This window comes from Macrobrachium rosenbergii, chromosome 53, assembly GCF_040412425.1.
Source record: "Macrobrachium rosenbergii isolate ZJJX-2024 chromosome 53, ASM4041242v1, whole genome shotgun sequence".
NCBI classification, from domain to species: domain Eukaryota; kingdom Metazoa; phylum Arthropoda; class Malacostraca; order Decapoda; family Palaemonidae; genus Macrobrachium; species Macrobrachium rosenbergii.
In genome coordinates this window covers 50047281-50063505 of record NC_089793.1, presented here as the reverse complement: position 1 = coordinate 50063505, position 16225 = coordinate 50047281, and the positions used below count along the sequence as shown (strand labels likewise).

Sequence of the window (16225 nt, the reverse complement as noted above, 5' to 3'; positions counted from 1 at the left end):
GGTTCATCACTGTTCTCAGGGAGCACAATGGTGCCCTAAATGCTGTTCATAGTGTCATGTTTTTAATTTTTACTTTTATATTATCTGTTGTTGTTATAGACATATGGTCCTCAGACTGACTCTTTGCTGTGGCTTCTATCAGCCACGTATTTTCTCTTATCTGTCTAAACGACATCTTTGTTGTTGAACGTCCGTTTAATAGGTAGTTTTCCAACTTTATGGCTGAAATTTTCCGTTCTGTTTCTAAGGTAAAAACCTTGACCAACTTCCACTCCCAAAGAGGGAGTCGAAGTGAGTCAAGGTTGGGTTAAGACGATATTTACTTCTTTTGGGTTTGTTTTGTACTGGAGTATAAGGTTCCAGTGTATTTACATTTTGATTTTTCTAAAGAAAGGTTGTCACAGGAGGTTCCAGCAGCTGTCAACTGTGCCGAGTCACTACCATCAAAGGGTCCAGGGGTACTCAAATCCTTATAATGACTTGTCATAAAGATTGAGGGGAGGAAAAAATAATTAAACATGAAAACCTTAAAAAGATATCATCAGCTTTTCGTGGAGTATATTCTTTCACCAACGGCACAAGTGAGAACTGACTCCCAAATGTCCACCCCCTACCCTACCCCAGAGGGGGATGGCACAACGTGATTAGAGTGGCCCAAACCCACTTGCTAGCATGGAGAGTATTACAAGAATACAATCATCCCCACCCTAATCACATCATGGGCAAACTGGATAGAATGCCAAGAGTCCTGTCCCCAGAACCAGACCCCCCTGGAATCCGTGGTCCACCCCTTAAAGAATAGTTCCTCCTGATATCTCTCAGGTCCGAACATTATTGGGCAGTTGATGGTCCTACCACAATTCCCACTATTTGGCTTCGGTTATAAACCCAGTCCCAATTATGATATCTTCTCCTATTTATCAGGTCCAATAAATTTTAGCAAAAGCAGAAATTTCTGCAAAAATTAATTAAAATAAATAAAGAATGGCATATGGGACTGTTGGACTCAATCCCGGGAACAGATTCCTGGGGTTCAAGAGCTCCCTCATAATGTCAAGGTGGTCCCAAATCGACGGGGTTAATTCTGGAAGACAGAAACAGGACGCACAACTACAAAAGGTTGGCGGAGCGACTCAACAACAAGAAAAGGCATTATGAGAGAAAAACAAATGAAAGTGCACAAGCATATTGTAATTGAAGGAGTGTTATATTCATCAAATATTGAAAATAATAGAAATTTACTTTCCTAACAATAGTATGGCCTTATTGTATGAAATAATCTTGTTTTTGCATTGAAATAAGATACAAATAGGAGCAAGTTAGTTGCTAGGTCGTGAATTTTGAACGAAATCCTGCAATCATGTCGTATCACGTAAGAGCATAGCTGTACCATTCTTTAAGAACATTTGTGTGTTATCCTCGTTAAAATTGAACTGGGTTGAGAGATATCTCCCTGTAATTTAGAAACAGCAAAGGGAGCGTGGTGTTGTTACCTAAGGCTTTATCGGTTTTTTGACATTACGATACAGTCCACTTTATCCATACAATCACTTATTCTAACATGTAACGTCAAGCATTCGCCAGTTGGTTATTTAAATGTGAAAAAATAATACCCCGGCCAGTTCTCTCTGACCCCAGCTGGGTTTCACGAAGTGCTGCACTTTAGAACTTAAAAAACGTAAATGTGTATTTTGTGAACAGTGAAAAATGAGAGGTAATTCTCGAACTGTATGTTTTGTTACAATGATTAAGGTTGTGATGTATTCTCTAGACCTTGACCACAATAGTCTCAGCGGTCAGCCGCATGCACGTACCGGAATATTATCAGCTGATTATTGTAAACAAACTTGCAAGGTTGTCAGACGCACGAAGCGGTACACCGGCTGCTACTACCCTGCTGTCGCCACCGGTGCCCTGCTGTCGAATAACAACACAACGAGCTGCACCAGCCTTGACATGTAATGCCCAAGGGTTATCAGTTCTCATTATCATCTCTTTGTGCCTCAGCTTCAACTCCTGACGATCACTGCAGCGTTATTTTCTGTTAACTGACTGTCAGCTGGGCCAGGTGCCGTCAACTGTAAGTGGTGGTAGGCCGAATCCTAAATCTAATGAGGCTAACGTCAGGTTACATGAGTTGCGAGCACCCACCTTTATTAACTGACTGTCTGATAGGCTAAGCAAGTATGGTCATTTAATTTTGTTTAATAAGCTGGTCTGATGATTTTTGAAAGTCTCTTAAAACTGAGGTATACTTAACTTTTAACTTGAAAGTCTCTGAAGAAGCATGAACCATATACTGTACAGTATAATTGCAAGCAGGCTACTTTGTAGAGCTTCTTAAGTTAAGGCTTCAGGCTAGCCTATGTGCACAAACCTCATTGAAAAGTTTTGTAATACTTAAGATGTATTTCAAATTCCCTGACACACACAAACCATACGTGTTTCTAAGCAAGAACTCCACGCAGACTATTACCTTGGGTAATTCTAAACCAGCTGTTCGCAGTGAGCTAGACTATGGCAGTTGACCTTTTTCTGTGTTATTTTACTTGCTTTACAAGAATTTAAGTAATATTTTGTCGGCCAGCTGTTACTAAGCTGTCATTGACCTTTGAAGACTACGCGACTTGAATTGCCTAACGCAGGATAGGTCTAAGCCAGCATTCCGCGGCAAGCCCCCCACCCCTCCATAGCAAATACGGCAAAATTGTAACCAGTAAACACCCCTCAAAATACCAACATAACGTACCCTAGAGGTGTTTACTGGTTACAATTCTGCTGTATTAGCTATGGAGGTGGGGGGGCGGGCTTGCCGCGGAATGCCAGCTTAGACCTACCCTGCGTTAGGTAATTCAAGTCGTGTAGTCTTCAAAGGTCTATCACAGTTTAGTTACAACCAGGCAACAAAATATTACTTTAAATTCTTGTAAAGCAAGTAAAATAACATAGAAAAATGCCAATTGCCACAGTCTAGCTCACCGCGGACAGCCGGCTTAGAATTACCTTACCTTGGACTGATAGTCATTCTAAGCCGGCTGTCTGCAGTGAGCTAGCTTATGGCAGGTGACGTTTACCTATGTTATTTGACCTGCTGAACAAGAATTTAATATAATAATTTGTCAGTTGGCTGTAACTAAAATGTAATTGACCCTTGAAAACTGCACATCTGTACCAGTGGGTCACACACAGCTCAGTGGTAAATTACAGTTTAGCAGCAGCCGACTGGCAAAATATTACATTAAGCTCTTCTAAAGCAAGTAAAATAACATAGAAAAACGTCAATTGCCATAGTCTAGCTCCCCTGCACACTATTCGAAGCTTTCGTAAACGGGAAACAAAACATGGTAGAATTATACAGTAGGTCCACGGCGGCGACTGCCTTCCAACTTAACTTATTCTACTGTTGTTTGGTTGCTAATTATGAATTTACCTTTAATTTTTGGCGCTCAAGTGTAATTAACCTGTAATTAACCCCTGAAGTCCATCCAACAAGGGGTTTCCATACGCGATCTTCACAAGACAGAGCACGGCTACGTCTGTTTCGAACGGTTCATATCCTGTCTGGCAAGTACAATATCTTGTTAACGTATGGGTACCCCCCCCCGCTCCCCCGGGCCAGTAATAAATACGGCGAAGGGACATTCCATTTGGCTGACAACAAACAGATGCACCACCAGTATCAGAACCCTAAAAGTGTAGAAAAAACCAGTTGAAAAGGTAAAAACAGGCGCGGAGCTAATATATAGAATTACCCGGGAAAACGTCAATTGCCAGTCTCTCGCAGCTCTCACTGAGCGCAGAAAACTGGCAGTTGCTGATTGGTGAACCGAAAGCTAGCACATGCATGTTAAGGCTTAGGTAATTCTAAACCGGCTGTCCGTGGTGAGCTAGACTATGGCAGTTGACGTTTTTCTGTGTTATTTTACTTGCTTTACAAGAATTTAAAGTAATATTTTGTCGGCCGGCTGTAACTAAGCTGTCATTGACCTTTGAAGACTACGCCGACTTGAATTGCCTAACGCAGGATAGGTCTAAGCCAGCATTCATGCAAGCCCCCACCCTTCCATAGCTAATACGGCAAAATTGTAACCAGTAAACACCCCTAAAAATACCTGCATAACGTACCCTAGAGGTGTTTACTGGTTACAATTCTGCTGTATTAGCTATGGAGGTGGGGGGGCGGGCTTGCCGCGGAATGCCGGCTTAGACCTACCCTGCGTTAGGTAATTCAAGTCGTGCAGTCTTCAAAGGTCTATCACAGTTTAGTTACAACCGGGCGACAAAATATTACTTTAAATTCTTGTAAAGCAAGTAAAATAACATAGAAAAACGCCAATTGCCACAGTCTGGCTCACTGCGGACAGCTGGCTTAGAATTACCAGGCTTAGAATCAGTAGTACTAGTAATGAATGAAAAGTGCCTTTGGAACGGCTCCCACTATCCATTTATTCGCCCTTCTTTTTACGCTTGTTTTTTGTATTCCAAATGACATATATAACAGGAAATACCACAATAATGTACCCAAACCTTTTCCCAAGTTACTTACCCCACCAAAAACCCCGAATTCCCAACGGGTCCCCCTTACTGTTAGTTATTCTCGAAAGGGTTTTACCGCACCAGTTCTAAGATAATTTACAGCTTAATTACATCTGAGCAACAAAATATTACTTTAAATTCTTGTTCAGCAGATAAAGTTCTATAGAAAAACGTCAACTGCCATAGCCTAGCTCACCGCAGACAGCCGGCTTAGATCTGCTGGACTGATTTTTCTTATACTTTTAGTGATGCTGATGAAGGAGGTGGTGGTGTTTAGTGTTGATCATATCTACCCAACATGGTTGGGGATCCTTCGGGAAGGCAGGGTTTTGGAAACATTGGGAGAAAGACCAGACCGCCGTGTCATGTTGTTATGGAATGGTTCCGCACTTGCGCAAGTCATCAGGGAGTGATATGTTTAAGGGGTTGACTAAGGAAACCTATTTTAAAAGGAACTGTAGCAACCTAACGTCCCCCAGCCTAACCTAACCTAACCTAGCAGGCCATGATGGTAACCCCACTTTTTACCAAAAGCTCTTCTACAGCCTAACGCTACACTTGCACGATAGCATTTCCAGGATGGCCAGCGTACCACTTCTCGAGTTAATTGCGGTTGACCAACGAAAAATCATGGTAAATTCTTAATAAACAACCAAAATATTATAGGAAAAATAATTTTTTGAAGTAATACCTGATGCAGAACTCTTGCTTAGTTCTTATTCTGACTCATTCAGAACAAGTAGAGCATTTCAAATCGTAAGTGTAATTGTATAGCCTAAATGGTTTGAAACATACTAACCTAATCGTAGCCTAAGTCTTATACTACAACGCCCAGGTTACTTCACTCATATTCCAAATTGCACTTAAAACATTGCATTGCATTGTGCATATTAATCTAAGACATAAACAATATAAATTTGTTGTTAGCTCAAATGGTGCATTCAATATTCCCAGTCTCAATTGGAATGAGATTGGCATGAGCACAATCTTTACTTCATAACCCTCATCCAAAGCACACTCCAAGAAATTCTCCTTACATTTACATATATATCTCCTGAAGGAAATCTCCCTAAATGAACTTTAAGGTGAAAAGGAATACTTAGGTGGACTTGAAGGCACCAACAACTATGGCTCATTCCCTTTTCTTGATCCCTACTAGATAGAACTGCACTGCACCAGAGCTGTGATGAGACTGACTTCATGGCTGTCTTTAACCACAACCAAACATTCGACTGACAACTGAACAAACAAATGATGTCTGGTAGTTAAGCACCGTTACACGCATACTTACAATTAAATACACGAAACAGCCAAACACAATGCTTTTCACAACTAACTACAAACACCACAAAACTTAATATAGTAAACTCCACGTATTCGCGGGGGATGCGTACTGCACCCCCCCATGTATAGCTAAAATCCGCAAATAATTAAAGCCCCTATAAAAACACTGAGAACTGCCTATTTTGATAGTTTAAACACAAAAAACCCTCTAAAAATGCTTATACCTGAGTATTTTAATAGTTTTATCACAAAAAGTGCATTTAGTCATGAAAATATGAAAATACAGTAATTAGTGAATATTTCTCAGTGAAAAATGCCACCAATGGGCAAATTTTCCACGAATAATGGGTAGATACGTTCCACAGAGAAATCCACGAATATGGGGTTTACTGTATCTTTCTTGTACGTAATACACATTTCCACTTCACGTAAATTTAGAAAGAATACATAAAACCATACCACAACTTGCGGAAAAGTAGTCTCTCTTGTCGAAGTTTGGACATACTCCCCTGCAAGAAAAACTAATGCCTACATTATTTACAATAGTCCTGTTCTTATCAATGCCCTTCTGACTTCTGCAGCTATTTGAGCAGCCCTTCTGCTCAAATGGGTGCTTGACTGAATGTCGTCTGTCGGAGGATTAATTTTCCTTATCTTTTGCCACAGCTCTCAGGGGTATAACTTAATACAGGTCTCATGAGCTGGCTATGGGCTCCTCTTAGAATAGCCACTCTTGGGACCTTGTCTCACCCCATATGTAACTCGATCACTTGGCCCAACTTCCACTTGCTCCTTGGCCCCTCGTCATGAATGAGGGCTACTTCCCCTATCCTGGGCCAAGAACCATGCATCATCCGTACTAGATGAGTCTCTCTTAATGTTGTTAAATACTCCTCTCATCTTTTCCAAAGGTTGTAGCTCAACCTGAATACATACAGGAATCTTTTCTCAGTGAACTCTCTTTGTCCATAGGTAGGATCACCAGAGATCTCTTCCCAGTTTACTACTTTGCTTGTGAAGGACTTACAGTAAGTTTTGTTCCATAGATCAAATGGTTAGGGGTTACAATTTCCAATTGATTCAAATCCCCGGGCATGCAACTTAATGATCTGTCGTTGATAATTCCTTCTAGTTCTACCAGTGCAACAGATCATTGATAATTCCTTCTAGTTCTACCAGTGCAACAGATCATTGATAATTCCTTCTAGTTCTGCCAGTGCACAAGACAGTTCCTCAAAACTGAGTAAGGCTTGACCTACAATCTTTTTTAGGCATGACTTAAGAATTCCTATCAGCCTTTCCCATATCGTGCCAAACCAAGGTGCTCTTGCTGGAATGAACTTCCAGTTACACTTTATATCTAACAGATGTTCCTTTACCATGGGATTCTCCAACATGGCCTTTAGGTATTCTGATGCCGCTACAAACATGGTGGCGTTATTACTCAACATGAGTGCTGGGAAACCTCTTCTGCTGCAGAATTTTCTTAAAACTCATGAGGAACGAGTCACAGGACTGGTTATCAACGAGTTCCACATGTATGCCTCTGGTTATTGGGTACATATATAAGATGATTATAAGCCTTTTCAGGGCTCTGTCCCTTTATCTTAACCCATGTTGCGCCGGTGTAGTCCACGCCTGTGGTACTAAAAGATTGCTTACATTGCACCCTGAACTTGGGTAATGGAGAAACTATATTGGGCCTATAGGGCCTCCCCTGCATTCTCCTACAAATAACACAATGGTGTAATATATTGTTAGTTAGTTGCTTTATCTGTGGGATCCAGAACTCCTGCTTGACACTTGCCACAGTTGCATTTACACCCATATGAGCATTAGCATCATGATGTTCTTTAATAATTACCTGAGTAACATAGCAACTCTTCAGCAATAGTATAGGAAACTTAGCAGCTTCGACTATGCGTGTTCTAGTCTACCCTTACACCTTATTACCCCATTGTCAAGGTAAAGATTCAACTGGTGTACGAGAGGTAGTTTTGGTTTTCTTACCCCCTTCATTAAACTCTCATATTCCTCTTGGAAAAATTCCTTTTGTATGATGGCAATAGTCTTATTCTTTGCCTCTTGGAGTTCTTCCAAGCTCAGTTCACCATGCCTCTTCATATTGGTTGAACTCCTACAATTATTAAAAAATCATAGGATCCACGCTGTGGTCCTATAGACCTTTTTAATCTTACTTAATCTCTCCCAATTCAGCAAGTGAGTATTACCATTCAGGTTGTCCCCTACAATACAGTATTGACCAAAATGTTCTCTTCCCTACCCTGCACAAGTGATCCACCAACCCATGACCTATCCATTGGCCAAGAGGAATCTTTTAACCAAGGGGGTCCCTCCCACTAGAAAGAACTGTCCAAGATCATTTTGTCCTTTTCCCACATGCCAACCGGTCACTTTGATTATCATCTGTAAGCACATAGGACAAGGCCACCTCTGGAATTAAAGAGTTAATTTCCTGTACTCTATTTTTCACAAATACAGGGAGAACACTTTTCGATATTAGCCAGCTTAAAGCAACTTTACTGTCTGACCAAACAAACAGTTCTACAAACTCATCCTTCTCAAAGGATTCTTTAATAAATTTGGCCATTCTTGTTGCTAACAACAATGCCATCAACTCAAGTTTTGGAACAGTTAATTCTTTAATGGGTGCTATCTTGCCTTTGCCACCATTAAATAAGAGTTTTCGTTCTTAACTCTATAGGCTAAACAACCATGCACTAACTCACTTGCATCGCAGAATGTGTATAAGGAGCCCCCCCCCTCTTTCCTAGGCTAGTACTGTATTCCTATGACAGGAAATATCAAGACATTTTTCCAAGTCTTCGGACAACTCAACCCATTGGTTCTGTAAGGGGTCTGGGAGTTGTTCATCCCAATCCAGTTGTTGCTTCCACAAATTCTGCAGGTATATCCTTAGCCTAATATTAACAGGTAGAAGCACTCCTAATGGATTGTAAATCCGTGCAACAGTTCTCAACACTTCTCCCTTAGTCTAGCTGAACTTACTTACCTTAGATGTAATGTCAAGTTATCTTTTTCTTTGTCCCGGTTCAGACCTAAACCTTATCAGTTATTTGTTATTGGGCACTAATCAAATATGCTGTAGCAATAGTTTGCAACGAGTTATTATTACTTCTCCATTCTTTCAGATAAAAATGTGCCTGCGCAAATATCGTATTTGCTTCAAAGAAAAAATTTACCAGTTCAATATTATCATTGCTAGTGAACTGCAAGTTATCTACGTATAGTCCTCTTTTTGTCCTTTCTACATCACGTATCATAGTTAGGTGTTTCTTAATTGTTGCATTTAGCAGAAAGGGAAAACGTAGCTCCAAATAAAACAACTCGAAACCTATACACCAACAATTTACTGTTTCTATCTGCTTCCCTGAGTGGCACCATTAAAAATGCCTTCTCTGTGTCACTCATACAGGCAAATGATTTTGTTTTAAACTGCAGCAGAACTTTGAGCAGGTCAGCTGTTATATGTGGTCCTGTCCACAAACAGTCATTCAAGCTTAACCCACTTTTCCCCTGGGATAAATCTCTGGCACTAATCTCAAGCAAATGGTTTTTCTGGTCACACCTGCCATACCTGATGTATGTGGAGGCTAGGAAATTGAACAAAGACACTCCCGCATATGCCATGTAAATAGGTTTGCCCATGGTCTAAGAAAGACCATGGCTTTGCCACCTACCAATTATCCACGTTCACCTTACCCCCCTAAAAACAGTGCTGAAATTACTTATGCTGCGTAGGCTGAAAGTATCAAAAGAATTCAACACTTTCAGTTTTCAAATGTATAATCTCCAAGAGTTTTTCATTGTGAAGAAGCTCAAGGGAAAAAAATTGTATGTTTTTTATTGTTTCAACCTAAACCTATATAAAATATGTACTTTATACAACATACAAAGACTGTAATATTTCTCTCTGAGGAGATTCCCAGTTTGGCAGTAGCTGCGCTAAAAAGAAAAACTAGTGGGCGCTGTTCTTACCATATGCATTATATATCTCTCTCTCTCTCTCTCTCTCTCTCTCTCTCTCTCTCTCTCTCTCTCTCTCTCTCTCTCTCTCTCACTTGCACACACACACACACACTTACATTCATTGCAAGTAATATGGCATTCTTTCAATGACTGAACATATCAGTGTTATGAAAGTGACGATTTTTTCAGATGTCAGCCTTATGAAAATATAACATAACTAATGCCGATATCTGATATGAATTCCTATGAAAATCTAAAAAAATATACACTTGAACAATTAAAATTTATTTAATTACAACAATAAATAATAAATCATAAAAAATATATTGCTGAACTATAAAGTATGACTAATATAAAAGCAAATATTTTTGGTAAATCCAGATAGCTGTATATGTCTGTCATGTATGTACTAATTACAGCCTGTTATAAAATTCTCACACAGTGTTGATAAATCTGAAGTTAGGAAACTATGTACAGTATTCCTTGTCAACTAGAGCTTGGCCATCGCTAAAATATCACCCAGGATCAGTATATACTGTATTCACTGATCTGTTATTTCAAACAACAATTGCTTACATACAGAAAAATTAATTTATACTGATAACATGACTGCAAAATTACTGAAATATATTGGGTTACCTATGCATATTTTCATGCATTCATATCAGAGTTATACAATAGGTTTGCCCTTTCCAAAAAATGATGCCTGTAAAAGTAAGCATTAGAGAAAGTAAAGTACACATGTTAGTATTCTTTTATCCGATGGAACACTAATCGATTACCTGTGAAATATGAGAGCTTTTGCTATGGCTATAAAGTGCGTGGATTTATACACACAACACATATGCACACAAACACACATATATTTATAAATGTGTGTGTGTGTGTGTATGTGAAATTACATTAACATAGTTACATTCCCTCACTGTCTGGATAGTGCATCCTCTCTCTCTCTCTCTCTCTCTCTCTCTCTCTCTCTCTCTCTCTCTCTCTCTCTCTCTCTCTCTCTCTCTCTCTACACAATGCTTCCTACTGAGTTGGTCAGGGCTGGGTGTGTGGGGATTAGAACACTAGGTTGTAAACATGTGGGTCGTATGATGCCATATACAGGCAGTCCCTGGCTTATGACGTTCCAAGGTTATGACGCTTTTCAAATATATTCATCAGAAATTATTTCCTGGTTTATGACGCATGTTCCGGGGTTACGACGCATTGTACGCCGATCCGACGGAAGATATATGGCTCCAAAACGGCAGAATAATAAAAATTTGGAGTTTTTTTTTTTGTGAAAAACTCAATAAAAATGCAGTTTACATCATTTTCAATACACCCAGAGCATTAAAAATAAGGTTTTCTTAGGATTTTGATGATTTTCGACGATTTTCGATTTACGATGCGGCGTAAAAACGGAACCCCGTCATATACCAGGGACTGCCTGTAGTTAGAAAACTGTAAGTTTTTATTTTATGGTTTTGTCAATATTTTTGTTTTAGAAATAACGAAATTAGTGTGAGTGAACTCTCAAGTAAGGACTAATTTCTGGAAAAGAAGAATTAATTAATCAGTAGTTTCATAAATGGCATTTTTATTGTTAAGCGCTCGGTACACAGCATTCTTCACCTCACAAGTAAATGAATGCAGCTGATTTAGACTACGGTGACTGGTATTATTGTAAAAAATTGGCTTCAAATTCAATAGGATGATTACAATATCAGTCCATTCATGAAAAATGATAATCACATTAATGGATGTTGAAGGGGAACATATATCAAGAGGAAAAAATAGAATATTACTGTTTCATGAAGCAAAAATTGCTAAAGGAAATCCATCATAAGATATATTTTCCGCATATTTTGGGAAATTCTAAGCATTCCTGTGTGTAAAGTATTAAAAGTATGGCAACGACAACTGGACGTAAAGACAGAAAAAGTATTATTCTTCTTATTGATGCCGTTATCGAGAATCTTATAAACTAGAATGCAGACAGTATTGGACCTTTTAAAAACTTTCGCAGTAAATTGAGTTGACTTCCCGCATACCAGCTAGTACCTGGAGGAGCAGTTACTCTCGTCTCGGCTGAGGCAAGCATGGAAAGTGTTAAAAATATTTCAGGTACTAGCTGGTTATGCGGGAAGTCGACTCAATTTACTGCGAAAGTTTTTAAAAAGTCCAATACTGTCTGCATTCTAGTTTGATAAGATTCTCGATAATGTCATCAATAAGAAGAATAATACTTTTATAAATATTGTCGTATCGGTATTAATTGCAAAATCACAAAATCGAATTACAGTGAACCCGCATACGGGGGATGCATACTGCATCCCCCGCGAATAGCTGAAATCTGCAAATACATAAAACCCCTCTAAGAACTGCCCATTTTGATAGTTTAAACAAAAGAAAAACCCTGTAAAAATGCTTATACCTGAGTATTTTAATAGTTTTATCACAAAAGTGCATTTATTCATGAAACTGATATGAAAATACGGTAATTAGTGAATATTTCTCAGTGAAAAATACCGTGAATGTGCAAATTTTCCATGAATGATGGGTAGATATGTTCCACAGAGAAACCCGCGAATGCGTGAGTCTGCGAATCGTGAGAACACAAATACGGGGGGTTTACTGTATCTTAAGGTGAATTACTGTAACTTGAGCACTACCAGGGTACCTGAGTATTTTAATAGTTTTATCACAAAAAGTGCATTTAGTCATGAAAATATGAAAATACAGTAATTAGTGAATATTTCTTGGTGAAAAATCCCGCAAATGGGCGAATTTTCCACGAATAATGTGCATATATGTTCTATAGAAAAATCCGCGAATAGGTGAGTCCGCGAATCATGAGAACATGAATACGGGGCTGGCTGTGTATGTATATGTGTATATATATATATATATATATATATATATATATATATATATATATATATATATATATATATATATATATATATATATATATATATATATATATATATATATATATATATATATATATATATATATAATATCAATATCAATATAAGAAGGCCCATAAAACACTATTTGAACGTTGCAACCATATATTTCGAGCACTTCCCTCTGCGCCCCTGTTCACTAGTAAAATATGGACAGATGAAATATTACGGGAGTATATATACAAAGCGTATGTAGGTGTGGCATTAAGTCTCCAATGGTATGCAGGTGACCGTTCCCAAGAAGGAGGGAAAATAAACAATCCCCTGGTGGTTTTTGGCCTCATTAACTCCTGTTTTGCAATTCGTCTGGTGGTCGTGTTTCTTGGAGCACCTGTTTGAGAAGAGGTTTAAGGATTAACCCGTTGATTTCATCCGCTTTCCAATGTCCTCCTGACAAGTTCATATTGTTGGTTTGATTGATGATAGCAGATTCCACCTCCAATTTATGGAATGGCCTCTATCCCTGATATGTAGAAAATTCCCTGAACTCTCTGAAGCATACCGTACCGACCTTTTGTGCTCTGTTAATCTTTGCGAGAGGGACCTGCCCACCTCTCCCACATAAATCTCATTACAATTGCTGCACGGAATCTTGTAAACTCCGGCTTCTTCCCCTTTTTTATTTAAGTATACAGGCAGTCCCTGGTTATCGACGGAGTTCTGTTTCTGAGGGTGTGATGATAACCGAAAATCGCTGGCAACTGAAAATTGGCGCTGAAGCTAACAAAAAATCAGCGATTTTTGGCGCTTTTTTGGCGACTTTTGGGGGTTATCGGCGCCGAAAAGTGCTGATTTTCGGTTATCGGCACCTGTGTTAGGTATGTATCGGCGCCAATGCCCAATTATTGGCGATTTTCGGCGCCGAAAATTGCCGATTTTCGTCGCTAGACAATCCCCATAAAACCGAATCGCTGTTAACCGAGCCCACCATAAACCGGGGACTGTCTGTACGTTAACAAGCGAGCTCCCAATGGATTTGGGATAATGGAAGATAAAAGGATTGTTAGACCTGAGTTGTTCTGTGGCTTTTTGGATGTTTTCGTCGTATGGAAGCTTTATTTTGTTGTTAAAATCTATTTGTCTGTTGTGTGTGGGACCTTTGTAGTATATTTTATTCGCTTTGTTAATAGCCTTCTCGATAATGTGTGGTGGGTAGAGCAGTTGCGTTAGGTGTTGGCAGATCATGTTGAATTCTTTATCTAGGTACCCATTTGAACATATTCTAAGCCCCCTGAGGAATAAGTTGCACCCTACCATGATCTTTACGGAGACATCGTGATAGCTTAAGAAATGAATATAGGAAACAGCGAAAGTGAGTTTCCTATATACTGTGAAGGCATATCTGTTCTGTTCTCTTATGATCAGTACATCTAGGAACGGCAATTTTCCTTCCTTTTCCCATTCTGTTTTGAATTTTATGGTTGGAACTAGCGAATTTAGTCTATTAAAAAATTCATTAAAGTCTCCCCAGCTATTAGGGGAGAGAGAGGTTGATTACCTTGAATGTCTCTAGTAGTTCTATGTCCTTCTTATTGCTCCCTATGGTTCTGACTGGTTTGTTAAATTGAGCAGCAATATTTGTTGTGGGATCTTTCGTTAATTAATCATAGGTCTCCGCATCGGTAAGAAGTTCTTGAACTTTATTGATGTATGTCTCCTTTATGCCCCATAATATCTAGCAGGGGCTCTTTCATGTGTAAATTATCAAAAAGGCTCGCAGACCTGTTATCACCCTTTCTATGAACCTTCTCATCCTCACTTGTCAAACATGCAGAGGATTTTATACAAAAATTTAATAGTTTAAACATCCCCTCAAATAACATCAAATTGCTCAGCCTAGACGTCAAGTCATTATTTACTAAAGTCCCGATCGCCAACGTGTTGTCTTTTTTAGAGAGGAAGTTACAACCATATGAGGACCATTTTCCTCTTGGCATAGATAAAACTTTAAAACTTATCAACCTCTGTGTAACTAACAACGTGTTTTCTTTCAATGGTAATTTTTACAAACAAAAATTTGGCTGTAGCATGGGAAGTCCCTTATCACCCCTTTTAGCAAACTTGTACATGGAATATTTTGAAACAGAAATTTTGTTGTCTATCAAACCCTGCAATATGATCTGGCTTAGATACGTAGATGATATTTTTACTTTCTGGGACAATAGCTGGGGAGACTTTAATGAATTTTTAATAGACTAAATTCGCTAGTTCCGACCATAAAATTCAAAACAGAATGGGAAAAGGGAAGGAAAATTGCCGTTCCTAGATGTACTGATCATAAGAGAACAGAACAGATATGCCTTCACAGTATATAGGAAACCCACTTTCGCTGTTTCCTATATTCATTTCTTAAGCTACCACGATGTCTCCGTAAAGATCATGGTAGGGTGCAACTTTTTCCTTAGGGAGCTTAGAATATGTTCAAATGAGTACCTAGATAAAGAATTCAACACCTAACGCAACTGCTCTACCCACCACACTTTATGGAGAAGGCTATTGACAAAGTGAATAAAATATGCTACAAAGGTCCCACTCACAACAGACAAATAGATTTTAACAACAAAATAAAGCTTCCTTACGACGAAAATATCCAAAAAGCCACAGAACAACTCAGGTCCAACAATCCTTTTATCTTCCATTATCCCAAATCCATCGGGAGCTCGCTCGTTAATGTATACTTGAATAAAAAAGGGGAAGAAGCCGGAGTTTTCAAGATTCCGTGCAGCAGTTGTAATGAGATTTACATGGGAGAAACGGGCAGGTCCCTCCTGCAAAGATTGCCAGAGCACAAAATGTCGGTACGGTATGCTTTGGAGAGTTCAGGGATTTTTCTACATATCAGGGATAGAGGCCATTCCATAAATTGGAGTGGGGCAGAGCTGGTTTTCAAAAGTAGCTGTCCGTACAAAATAAAGATGCTGGAATCTGCTATCATCAATCAAACCAACAATATGAACTTGTCAGGAGGACATTGGAAAGCGGATGAAATCGATGGGTTAATCCTTAAACCTCTTCTCAAACAGGTGCTCCAGAAAACACGGCCACCAGACGAATTGCAAAACAGGGGTTAATGAGGCCAAAAACCACCAGGGAATTGTTTATTTTCCCTCCTTCTTGGGAACGGTCACTGCATACCATCGGAGACTTAATGCCACACTTACATATGCTTTGTATATATACTCCTGTAACATTTTATGTCCATATTTTACCAGTGAAAGGGGCACAGAAGGTCTTGAAATATATGGTTGCAGCGTTCAAGTAGTGTTTTATGGGCCTTCTTATATACATATTACACTGTGGTATTACAGTAAAAGACATTCATATATATATATATATATATATATATATATATATATATATATATATATATATATATATATATATATATATATATATATATATATATATATATATATATATATATATATATATATATA

General features: G+C 38.8%; 1 protein-coding gene across 6 annotated transcripts in view; it reads left to right on the top strand.

Moving 5' to 3' along the window:
* Window positions 1-1384: 1384 nt before the first annotated feature.
* The window catches only part of LOC136834444 (omega-amidase NIT2), a 262580-nt gene continuing 247739 nt past the window's right edge, over window positions 1385-16225 (top strand). The window contains exon 1 of one of the 6 annotated variants that reach the window (XM_067097048.1): window positions 1385-1714. The gene's annotated coding sequence lies outside the window, so the exon portion shown is untranslated. Of the gene's footprint in view, window positions 2185-16225 lie in introns of all 6 variants that reach the window. The other 5 variants (XM_067097047.1, XM_067097045.1, XM_067097046.1 and 2 more) reach the window with 5 other exon arrangements.